Source organism: Sturnira hondurensis, unplaced genomic scaffold (genome assembly GCF_014824575.4).
Source record: "Sturnira hondurensis isolate 20B ecotype Veracruz unplaced genomic scaffold, ASM1482457v3 Scaffold0017436, whole genome shotgun sequence".
Lineage (NCBI taxonomy): Eukaryota > Metazoa > Chordata > Mammalia > Chiroptera > Phyllostomidae > Sturnira > Sturnira hondurensis.
The window spans coordinates 16,327,133-16,339,557 of record NW_028090067.1 but is presented as its reverse complement, the minus strand read 5'-3'; the positions used below and the strand labels follow the sequence as shown (position 1 = coordinate 16,339,557).

The window sequence follows — 12,425 nt, the reverse complement described above, 5'->3', positions numbered from 1 at the left end:
TCTCCCAGGGGTCTGGGCCTGGCCCCCTGCCCCAAGCCCCAGCTTGCTGGTCTGGGGCCCTGACGCTGGGCAGCCTGGCTCCCCTCCTGGCTCATCTGGCCTCAGACGAGGAGCCCACGGGGCTGCAGACAGCCTCCCACCCCCAGACCCTGTGGGCTCTCCTCCTCCTGGCGCTGGGAGGAAGGGGAGTTTGCAGCGCTGGTTCGGCTCTGCTCCGGGCAAGGTGTCGGGGAGAAGGAAATGGAACTTGGTCTCTAGCAGAACATTCCCTCCTCGGAAGTGGGATTTTGCCAGACTCAGGGAAATCAAAGTGAGGCTGGGTGTCTGGGGTGCAGTTTGTCTAGTGCCTGTTTTGAGAATGAAGCAGGGGGCTGTGGAGACTGGGGCCCCACGCATGGGGCGGGTGGGGGAGCGGGACTCACGAGGGGAGGCTTCAGAGAGTCCACCGACGGAGCAGTCAGAAGGATCTGAGTGACAAAGGGCAGAAGCTGCTCTTTTCTCTCAGGTCGGGGCTGTGGGTCAAGGAGAGAGAGACCCCACCAGGGAATTGCAGGGCCTGCACTGAAGGTGTGCAGCCGCCTTGCCTGGGGGGTGGGGGGTGGCTGTGGGGGGTGAAGGGGCACCTGGACCTGGGCTGGGGAGGGTCTTCTGAGCTGGAGGAGAGACAAGGCGAGGTCCGAGGTTGCCTTCCTGAGTCTCAGTTGGCTGTGCTGTTCTGGCCGTTTAGCATCTGTCCCTTCCAGGTGCCCTGCTTGACTGCCCCTCCCTACCTGTTGGACTGGCCAGCTTGAGCATCTCTTCTTGTGTGAGGTTTCTTTTGCCCAGTGCCCCAGCCCAGAACTTCTCTTTTTGCTCTCTGGACATTTTCTTTCCTCACCTGGTAACCACTCTCTCTCCTTCCCCCTGCCTCCCCACCTCTTTCCTTCCATGCCTCAGGCAGTAACTTGATCACTTTATTTAGCTAATATTTTGGGAGTGCCTGCTGCTCAGATCCTGAGCAGAGGTGAACAGGACAGACCATGCCCTTTTCTCTGGGCAGTGATGGGGAGGGAAGGGGGCTGGGTTAGGGTACATTCTGGAGGCAGAGCTGATAAGAGTTGCTGATGGATCATATTTGGAGGGAGCCCAGATGGCATCGAGCTGACCTCTGGGTTTTGGGCCTGAATGACTTGGTAGCGGCCACACACACCTGTTATTCCCCACAGAGCCTTGGGGGACACAAAACAACTTGCCCCCACACAGGGACCTTCAGACTTTCAGTTGCCAGACTTCAAGAACGTGAGCTGCACAGGGAAGGTTCTAGGAATGAGGAGCTCCGTGGGGGCTGAGAGCAGGAGGCCACCCCAAGAACCCTGCTCCGCCATCCTGCAGCCCCAGCGTCTCTGTGAGCAGGGAAACCCGGCAGCCTCGCCTCTTCCTCTCTGTGCGCTCTTGTCCAACAGCTCAGCACCTCTGAGCCTCATCAGTGACCTGGGAATAACAACACTACGTCCCTCATAGGATTGTTGTCATTGTTCACTGAGACTTTAATTCATAGGGAGCACTTGACATTGAGCCTGAAGGAGAGAGTAACTGCCTGCCCCCTGCGTCAAGCTATTACTATGATTCTAGGTAGAACTGTGGCCGGGTTGCAGAGAACTCCAGATGTCAGTGGAAGGCGTTGGCATTCTCCTCCCTGGACTCAGAGCCTGGAAGTTTTTGAGCGGAGGAAGAACAGAAGGAGACCAGCCAGTCAGTGCCTCCCAGTCCCTGCTGTATCCGGAGCCTCGGAGCCGGCGGCAGGTCAGCAGCAACAAGCCTGACCACAAGGTTGGTGAGCTCCAGCTCCCGGGGGCCTCCTGTTGCCCCAGTTCCGGACCCAGGCAGTGGAAGTAAGCCTGCCCCCCGCCTCCAGCTTCCCTCCGGGCAGAGCCAGATAGATGGTTTAATAACACAGGCTGCCTGGTTGACCTCATGGCTGCTGAGCCAGCTGAGACTCATGCCACCCGCTGCAGGGCCCAGGCCTGAGGCTCTGGCAGGATCCCTGGACTGCAGAATTCAGGATCCCCCATGTTAGGGGTCATAGACTCAAGTGGCACGCTCCCCCCAAGTGCCAGGCTCAGTGGCCTCTGGCTAGTGGGCGGCAGAAGTGAGGCATCTGCAGAAAGCCTGGAGGCTGCCCCTGCCCCCTCCACCTCATCCCAGGGCTGTTTCAGAAGAGACTCCCGGCTCAGATGGCTGGAGAACAGTGGTCCGTTCCAGGGCTGTGCGTGGCTGCAGACCCCACCTACGTCGGGAAGCAGGCCTCTGCAGGGTGAAGGCACACTCTCAACCTGACCCTTGCATCACTAGGTGAGGAGCTCATGAGAGCCCTCCCCAAGCACCCTGGCGAGGGGCTGGGCACGCAGGGCATGGATGCAGTCAGACACGGCTGGGCCTGGGAATTGCTCACCAGGACAATCAGCAGGGGCGACTCCTGCTCCTCCCTGCCCCAGGTCCACTCCGGGCCTGCTCTCTGCTGAGTCTGGTGGAGAGGCGGCTGACCCACCTCACTGTTCAAGAATCCCAGCCCTAAGCCAGGCAAGCAGTGTACCTCAGCACCCCTAATGAGGTTCCCTCCCCAAGGACCCTCCTATAACTGGATTTTTGGGTCAAAAGGGTATCCACCTGGACAATTCAAAATGTCCCCCAGAGCTCGGCCTTAGCTTCCGGCTCTCATAGACACCCTCTCATGGTGGGTGGGGGGCAGGGCACATACCCAGCGACCCTTTCCTCTTATGTAGCCTCATCAGGAAACTTGCACAAATTATTCCTGCCCCACTGGCCTTGGACTGCCCTTGACTCCTGGACTGTGCATCTGAGGACTAGAGACTCCGAATTACAGGGTCTCAGGTCCCCAGCTGGGGTCCCCACACCCCTAGTCCTGTGTTTGCCTTTGCTAGTCTGGACGCAAAGCAGAGACTTTCCTCAGTGTCCCCAGAGGTAACTGATCCGTCTCAAGCCTGGTGGCCCACCAGATGGCTCCTGACTACCCTCCCTCCTGGAACTCCCTCCTGTGTTGTCCCCTCCCATCATGAACGGGGCAGCCTGTGTGACCAATAGGAAATTGTGAACAGGACAGCGTGTGACTTTGGAGGCTGGGTCACACAGACCTCGTGGCTTTCGCTCTGTTCTTGCTCTGGGGCAAGTGGCTGCCACACTGTGAGGACACTGGAGCAGTCCTGCTGAGGGGTCCACATGACAGCGAGCTGAGGCCTCCCACCAGCCGCCAGCACCGGCTTGCCAGCGTGGAAACGGACCCTCCAGCCCCAGCCCAGCCTTCCAATGGGGGGAGCCCCAGCCAAGCAGCCTGACTCTAACTTTGGGGAGAGTTTGAGAAAGCATCACCACCTACTCCTAAATTCCTGACCGCAAGAACTGGGAAACACCTTTTTTATTTTTTGCTAATTTAAGCCAGGGAGTTTTGAGGTCGTTTGTTACCCAGCAGGAGATGACCAGTATGATAATCGTGCAGACTTTCCTGGGGGGGAAGGTGTAGGGAGGCCGAAGTGGAGGAGGGGCTTTGACGGCGCATGCCACAGAAGAACAACTTTAAACTCCCTTCCAAAATGTGTGTGTTCTCCAACGTCCCTTCATCACAGCCAGGCCTCCTCTGGGGGCTTGCCGTCATCACACCTTCCTCCTGACCCATGGTCTCCTTTCCTGCCTCCCACCCGACCCCCAGCTCCAAATCCTCTCTTCTCTGTGCAGCCCAGGGGTGGTTATACCTTCAAGCTAGCATACCCTGGCCCCTCGTGGAGCCCAGCAAAACAGAGCCCCCCAGATAAAGGGCCCACCTTCCTAAGAAGGCAGCTCTGTCTCTTCGTCTCCATATCCCACTGGGGATGGCGCCACGGTGTACAGCGGGCAGGCGGTTTAGGTGGGAAGTCTTCGTTTTCTCTTTTCCCTCTGGGTGCATGTCCCCAGTGACAGTGGCCCCAGTCCCAGCCCTGAAGGCACAGGGGAAAATCTTCTGTGTCTGGGAGTAAAAAGGGATTCGAGGTCCTGCACACACTCCCGCGTGTGTGCGTTTCCCTGAAGGAGCTGCCTCACCTAATTTTCTCAGCATCGATGCGGAATGTCACGCTGACCCAGTGGGACAAAACTCACGGAAGTACCAAGGGTGGGGCTTGTTGTTCACCTTGAAGAGTACACGAAGCTTTTAGCATTTGCACTGGCCGCTCGCTCTGGCCGCTCTGTTCCCTAAACTCAGCAGAAAGGGAGGTCTGGAGAGCGTTCTCCTGGTGATGTGCCCGGGGCCGTGGGGTCATCTGGATGTGAGCTAAGGCAGTTATTGGTGGGCTGGTGGAGGCAGCTCCTGAGCTGGGGGATCCCAGAACTGGGGTTCAGGACAGAGGTCCAGGCAGCTGGAAATACCTGCCTGTCCTCTGGCATTGAGGCTTCTGGGATAGCTGTTTGTCCAGTCACACATCAGCACTCCACCCAGGACTCAACTGGCCCAGCTGGAGGCAGGGGGAGGACCCGGATTCACATTCCTGGAGACTGTACGTGGCAGTGGGGAGAGAGGAAATGGGGGTGCTCGTGGGAAGGGGAGAGATGCTGGGTGTCCAGAACCCCCACCCCCAAAGCCCACTTGGGTGACTTATTAATGAGAATAATGTATGAAAGGGCCCTTCACGATGCCTGGTCCCGAGTCACTCTGATGCATGGCGCTCCTGCGACGGAGGTTATGGAGTGAGGAATGAGCAAGGAGAGGACACGTGAGTGTGAATAAATAATGGGGCATGGTGCGCGCTGTCATTAAGGCCTACACAGTGTGGTCTGGGAGCCACTGCAGGAAGGAGAACTTGGCCAGCTTAGCTTAGGGATGGTCAGGAGGCTTCACGGAGGAGGCGACCTTTGAGCAGTACCTGATGACAGACTGGAGGTAGGCAGGTGGGGAAGGAACATGAGGCAGGGAAGGGCTTCCAGGTCGAGGGCACTGCAGGAACCAAAGCACACAGGTGTGGAGAGTATGGGAGGAGCGATTCAGGGCTCATTCTGGAAAGGGCAGCCCCCCCCCCCCCACTGTCGCTGGGCCCCAGGGCATATGTGGGGTGAGAGGAGAGGGTGCTGGAGAGGTCAGCAAGGGATCCACTGCAGAGGGCCTGGGATTGATTCCCTAGCAGCTAAGGTGCGTGGTCGTCTCTGTCGTACTTGGGCAGACATCACTAACCGATCGTGATGCGGTCTGCCGAGGGAGCAGCTGGGCAGCTGCTGCTGATCCTTGGATGGCGTGAGAAATGAAACATGCTGCATCCCCTGCTGCCTGGGCCCTGGGGAGCTAATGGAGGCTTTTAAAAAGGGGGCGGTGGCGGGGGGGGGGGGGTTGTTGCAGGTGTCCAAGTGAAAAGTGGCGAGGCTTAACCTAGGACAGTAACCCAGTAACCACGGGGAGGGACAAGTTGCTGCCCACGATATTGTCTCACCCTACCTGACCACCTAGAGATTCTAACCAGTCTCCTCCTCACGCCCCCCACCCCCCCGCCCCGTCCTGCGCAGGATGCTCAGGGTCTGGTTCGAGGTGTGTGCGCATGCGCCCCGTGAGCTCTGTTACTGAGGAGGTTGCTGTCTTTCTGGGCCCACACTATCCACCATGGTTGTCGCTAGCCACATGCGGCTATTTAAATCGGAATTAATGAAACAAATGAAAAATTTAGTTCCTCAATCCCAATAACCACAATGTCAAGCACTCGATAGCCACATGTGGTTTGTGGCTGCCGCATTGGACAAACAGATATGTGACATTTCCACTGCTGCAGAAAGTTCTACGGGACAGTTTAGAGCAAACCCAGATGAGCAGCCAGACAGTGTGGTCCGCCACGAGGCTTGGTCAGCCCAGGCCGGCTCCATCCTTTCTCTCCATTTTGGAAGGCCAGCCAATTCATGTCTGCCTGGCAAGGAGAAAGTCCTGAAGGGAGCGTCTGGGAAAGTTTTAAAGCTCAAAAGCAGCCGAGAGCTCCTCCAGCTGGACCTGGGGATCCCAGGGGGGAAGGGAGTGCCCCCGTGGCTCAGAGAGGGGAGTGACTTGTCCTTTGGCGGATGACTGAGAAAGTCACACAAACAGAACTAGAAGAGGCCTTTTTCGCCCTCCCCCGTCCCCACCTGGTATTCCTTGGGATCATTGCTCAGTTTCCTGGTCCGAGTGAGGGGGCAGGGGTAGGGAGTGGGGGCTATCTTCGCCAGTGTCCACCTTTCTGCAGTTGCGTCCTAGTTCCATCAGAGGGCGCAGGGGCCGCTGGGTCTGCACCGGAGGTGGGTGGGACGGTGGGGAAAGGCTCTTGGAGCCAGGACTTTGGGCCAGCCTCCTCTTCAGGCCCGGCCCTGGAGGAGCGTGCATTATGATTCCAGACGGCCCCTGCCCTCTAGGAGGGCTCAGTTTAGAGGGAAGAGACACCATAATGCTGTGTTTGGGTCTGCAGCGAGGGGCCTTGAAGGGTGGGTAGGAGTGTGCCAGGCAGCCTGGAGTGCAATTGTGGAGAGCAGAGGTGGACAGCTTAAGTCTGTCTCCTATTGGAAGGAACAGTGTCCTGCATCCAAGGATTGTCTCACGTCCAAGAGACACCCTGGACTAGCTTTCCTGTTTTCAGATGACAGGAGAGAGGAATTTCTGATGGCCTTTCTGCTCTAGTAATACTCCACTTCGTGGAGTCCCTGAGCACCAACACCAAGCTGCCTCACACCCCCGTACCTTTGCACATGCTGTTCCCGCAGCCTGGGACATCCTCTTCATCTTCTTCACCTGACCAACCTCTGCTCACCTGTCAAGATTCAGCTCAGGCAGTAGCTTCTTCCAGGGAGTCTCCCCCACTTCCAGCCTAAATGAGATTCTCCTGCTGGGAGTCCCTGCAGCCCTGGCTTAACTACCTGAGAGCAGGCGCTGGTGCATGCGGCTCCGTCAAAGTGATTGAGATGCACACAGCCTGCTCTAGGCAGAGCATCAGCGTATTAGTTACCGGTCCCAGGACAGACAGAAGGCGTTTGTTTCTTCCTGCAGTCTCCCCACCGGTAGGGAGGAGGTAGAGTGTGCCCTGCACTGTGCCCGAGTGCAGGGGTGCAGGCCCCAGATGCCAGAACTCCTCTCTGCATCTCTTCCTCCTAGTGGTTACCCTTTGCAGGTGGTGCACATGTGTGGATGCCAGTGGCCAGGGAGACGCTAAGGCGAAAAGGCCTTAGGAAGCATCTCTGGGCTGCAACAGAGCCCTGTGTACTCCTGGGCTTACTCCCCAGTTGGTGGGGAAAGGCAGTGAGCAGCAGCCAGAGCCCTGGCGCAAGGGTAGAGGGATCTGGAGCCTGCCACAGTCTCTGCCATCTAGCCCACATGTGACCTTGGAGGTGTAGTTTCTCCCACTGAGCCTCAGTTGTGGCGCCTGTAAAAATGGGGATGCAGCAGTCACATTTCTTGGGTCGCCAGCAGTTGAGTACGGGACACGGGTAGCTGGAGATGGGGTCAGCAGGGATTGGAGGGGTCCACCAGTGTCGATGGAGCTCAGGGGTCGCGGACGTCCTCCGGCAGGCGCTGGGGGGCGCTGCGCACCTCCCGCGGCCCGACCCACGTCAAGTTTCTTTAGCTGTTGAATGCACCCGAGACAACCGCGGCTGGACCGGACCCTGAGGGGTGAGCGGGGCTGGGGAGCGGGGCAGGGCCAGGGAAAGCTCCTGGCCAGTGACCTGGGCTCGGTGGTACACGGGACCACCACCGCCACCTCTCCAAACGTTGCAGCTGCAGCGGTGGAGCCAGGCGCTGTCCCCGCCGCGCGGGTGTGTGTCTGTGAGTGTGCTTGTGTCCGTGGAAGGATGCAGTCTGGAGAGGGGGCGGAGGGGCCCCGCTGCAGAAAGGCCTGCGAAGGGGACAGGTGCCGCTAGGGCGGACGGACAGACGGCAGGCCTCGGCCCTGACGCCGCTCGGGCCCCCTCCACGCCGGCTGAGCTCGGCCCCCTCCCAGCGGCGGGCCCCGCCGAAGCAGAGGCGCGGCGGCAGGAGGCGGGGGTGGCGGTGTCTGCGCGCACACGATCGCTCACAGACACACACACACGGGACACGCCACAGACACACGACACGCGCCGAGCCCGCCGGGCGCCGCGCACACCCGCACTCACACTCACACTCACACTCAAGCGCAGGCCCCGCAGCAGCCGCTGCTGCAGGCGGCGCTCGGCCCGGATCCCGGCTGGGGCTGGAGGTAAGAGAATTCCTCCGGATCTGAGCGCCTTTGGCCGAGGGAGACAGGGAGACAGCGGGAGTGGGGGCTGAAACCGAAGGGCACTCCCTCCGCCAGTAGGGGTGAGGCTTGGAGGGGGACACAGCAGGGGGAGAATGAGACGGGAAAGCCACCCCCAGTGCCTCCTGGGTCGGGGGATCCCTGTGAAACCCCCGGGGACCACCCTGTACGGGCAGTGGGGTCGGAGGTGGGCAGAGGTGGGGGGACGGGAGAGCGAGAGGAAGGCTGGTGAGGTGAGAATTTCTGGGGGGTGGTGCAGAGCCTGGCTGGTGGACGGCAGTGCCAGCCAGTGCCACACCGCACCCCTCTGCCCTCATCTTTCTGAATCAGGGGCTCACGCCCCCCTCTTTCACCGAGTGCTGCCGGGTGGAGGAATTCATCTTCACAGCTGGTAAGGGGGCTTTGATCCGTGCTGGGTGGCATCTCTTTTGGGCGGTGGGGTCGGGGTGGGGCTTCATCCCCTCCCCCCTCGAGGAGAGCAAGGGGTTTGTTAAAAGGACTGGAGTTGGGGAGTGGGGGCCACCAGGGGCGTGGGGACCCTTGCAAGGCTGTGCCCTTTCTCTGGGGCGCTGGAGTGGGGCAGGCCTCGAGGCAGCCCCCCTGCTTCCAGGGAATGGGCAGAGACTGCGGCTCCGGCAGGGCCAGGGCAGGGCCCCGCTGCCGTGCTGTGTGTGTGCATCTGCGTGTGTGGACTCCAGCAACTGGCAGAGGAGGGGGCCTGGGGTGGGCGTGTTGGCTGGGGGGTGTTGTGCGCACGTGGGGAGGGATGTGTGTGCACATAGGAGGGGTGGCCCTGCTCCCTGTATACACACACACACACACACACACACACACAGTCCGCTGTCCAGCAGGGTTTCCTTGGAATGCTGGAGGAGAGAGAGCTGGTGTGTGCATGTGCGGGGGCTGGGGGGCACTCAGGGAGCTTGTGTCCAGGCTAGTGCAGCCAGGCCAACATGTGTCAGGTATGCCAGGGAGGGGGACAGACAAGGAGAGGCTGGGGGCACTGACCCTTCTCAGCCGGGGGGAAGGGCACAGGACTTGGGGCCACTTTCTGCAGCTCTGGTCCCCTGCTGCGCGCCCCACCTGCCTCCTCCCTCCGTAGGGGCTGCCTCTGGAGGGCCCTGCCTGGGTCCCCGCCCCAAGGGACACAGGTGTGGGGCTGGAGTGTGTGCGTGTGTGCGCGTGTCCGGCTGCGGCGGCTGCTGTGGGCAGGCTGGACTGTGGGAGGGAAGCTGGGGGAGGAGCCGGGTGCCGGCAGCACCTGGAGGAATATCTGGAGGCTGCAGGCCCCAGACGGGCCTCTGTAGCGACTGAAGGACGACTTCCTCTGGGAGCTGAATCATGCATAAGTGTGTGTGTGGCTGGCTCCCACACCTGCTCCCATGGGCACCTGTGGGACATGTGTCTGGCCATCAGCAGGGCATGTGGGCCTGCACGTGTGTGGATGTGTGTCCTGTGAGAGGAACATGCATGCTTGCACACAGGTGTTGTCTGTAAGTGCCTGGCCTGGGTGAGCTGCGTGCCCTGGAGCCAAGTGAGTGGGTGGGGGCCTCTGGGCCACTGGCTGCGGGGCAGGAAGAAAGAGGCGTAATGGATGGAGGGCAGCAGGGGAGAGTGTGTGACGTCAGTGAGAGCCCCTGGTTGTTACATCAGCTCCAGGTTGCCAGTGACGTCACTAGGACAGCAGTGCGAGAGGTCACCCCCAACAGCCAGAGTGTGTGTGATGTCAGTGGGAGTGTGGGAGGTGTCACTGCGTATGTCGCTGAGTGTGGTCATGTCCCCTGTGTTGTGAGGGGCCATAAGGGGAGCTTTGGAGTGAGCGGTCCCTCCCGAGGCCCCACTTCCTGAGTGGGTGTGGGACCCCTTTCCTTAAAGCCTGCCTCCAACAGTGCGTCTCCTCTACCCGCATAGGGTGCCCCCCTTCTCCTGTCTGCACCCACTGGTGCCTGCTCTGAGCCCTGTGTCCGCCAGGTCGCACAGACCCTTGGGTGCGTGTGTACTAGTGAGTGTGCATGTGTGTGTGAATGCACGTGACAGCAGAGAGTGGCCACAGCCAGGGAGCCAGAGACCTTTGGTTCTAATCCCATGTCATTGTTCTTTGTGTTTTGTGATTTAGGCATCGCTGTCACCTCTCTGAGCCTCAGTTTCTCATCTGTTCCCTGGGGGGTCGTTGGAGAGGTGAGGGGGGATTGCAGGCTCCCGGCACATGAGGGGGCTCAGTTTGTGTGAGCTCCACCCTCTGCCAACTCTCCCCAGACCAGAGAAGCTGCCCTCCCCTCCCACCCCACCCTCCCACTTTGGTTCAAGCCTGATTTTGAAGGGAACTTTCTTTTTCCCCTGGGACCCTCACAGCAGCCCTGGCAGGCTGGCCGCTGCTGTGTGGACATTTGACAGGTGAGCAGCCTGAGGATTGGAGGGTAAAGGAAGCTACTGCCACCCCACTCCTGTTCCACTCCTCAGGTGCACATCACTTCCTACAGGGGCAGGGAACTACGTGACATGGAGGTGGGGGTGGAGGTGCCAGGGCGAGGGACCCAAGGGAGAGAGGTCACCGGCCGCAGGGAGGCTGCCCTTGACTCCCAGGACAGTGCTTGCTTGTTCTTTTACGTCACAAGATCCAGAGGCGGCTACGGGGACGGAAACAGGGGCGTCTGGCTGCCAAACCTTCTTCAATGGAGTCGGCCTGGCATGGTCTTTGGAGGCCCCACGCTTGCTCCCCAATGTGGCTCCCTTGTCCCCTGAGGTCTGCAGAATGGGTTCCAGTGACACCTCTGCTTTGTCCTGTGCGTGATGAGTGGTCAGCCCCTTCTGACTGTCCAAGCAGCCGTGGCTGCTTGCCTTGCAGGCTTGATGATCAAGTGTGAGAATATGGCACCCACGTGCAGAGCCCAGATGACACCCATTGCAGCCACCCTCACCCATCACAGCCACAGTGCCTTTGGGCCCGGGCCCTTCCTCCTGTCCCACCCCGTGCTCCCCAAGTCTGCTGTGAGGCGTGTGCTGCAGAGCAGGCAGCAGGAAGCAGGGTTGCCTCGAAGCCTGAGCCTCCCTAACAGGGGGCAGCGCTAACAGTGCAGGAGGTTAACTCAATCCTCCGCCTCCTGCAGTCCCAGCCCAATCCCCTATTAAATTAACCTTCTTCCTGCTCAATTAGCACCTGGGGCAGCGGCACCGCCATCATTACTGGGGACGTGTCTTTGGGGGGTTGGAGTAATCGTGTCCCCTCCTCCTCCTCCTCCCCCCTCAGCTCTGAAGACGGTCCCCAGGGAGGCTCCAGAGAGCCACCTGGGCAGGCTCACCCATGGGGTTCCGAGGAAGGGCGCTGGCCGCATGATGCCGCTGACAGCAATAATTATAATGATAATAATGCTGATGAAATGAGCTAATACTCATTGAGTCTGAGAGCCAGGCCCGGTGGGAAGCCCTTTACAAGCGGCTCTTGTTGAATGCCGCCACACCTCCCACAGCGGGGCTGCTCGCAGTCCTCCTTTGCAGGTGAGGACCAGAGAGGTGGCAGGCCAGCTCTCAGCCACACAGCCAGGGACCCAGGACTGGAAGCCCCGCAGTGGGACTCCTGCACCAGCACTTAACCGCTGAGCTTCTCTGTCCGGGGACCTTTCCATCTTGGGGTGCTCCTTGCCAACGGGGTGCTCCTTGCCAAGCGATCGCCCGGGCCTCCGCTTTGCTCCTCTGTCGGTGGGGGCAGAGACCTTGCTGCAGGGCAGCAGTGGGCGTGGCAGTGGTTGCAGGGACAGAGGGGCAGATGGGCTCCAGGGTCCCCAGCCCTCTCCCCACAGTGACCTGTGACAGTCGGGAACCTGCTTCCTTGTTGTCCCACAGCCCCTGCACAGCCTGGGCACACAGGGGGTGCCCTTAGGGCACAGGTGGCAAACACAAGGCCGGTGGGCCGAATCCAGCCCTCCACCTTGTTTTATCCAGCCTGGCACCTCGTTTCTACCCGGCGGCAGCACGGAGCTCCTTGCCCTCTAGTTAAGGAGGAGTTACATTTACACAGTCCTAAAATTACATTTGGCCCTTTGAAGGCAACTGTGAGGCTGCTGTGGCCCCCCATGAAAATAAGTTTGACACCCCTGCCCTTGGGGCTGGAAAGGACCTGCCACCATCACCTTCCTCTCCAGGTGCCTTTTCTGTCGCAGCCTCTGCTGTGGCCCCTGGGCCACTCTG

The 12,425-nt window shown here is 60.1% G+C and overlaps 1 protein-coding gene across 2 annotated transcripts in view; it reads left to right on the top strand.

The window, feature by feature from the left end:
• The first annotated feature begins 7,981 nt into the window (after positions 1 to 7,981).
• The window catches only part of ELFN2 (extracellular leucine rich repeat and fibronectin type III domain containing 2), a 46,970-nt gene continuing 42,526 nt past the window's right edge, over positions 7,982 to 12,425 (top strand). The window contains exons 1-2 of one of the 2 annotated variants that reach the window (XM_037068088.1): positions 7,982 to 8,201; positions 8,571 to 8,631. The gene's annotated coding sequence lies outside the window, so the exon portion shown is untranslated. The remainder of the gene's footprint in view (positions 8,202 to 8,570; positions 8,632 to 12,425) is intronic. The other variant, XM_037068086.1, reaches the window with a different exon arrangement.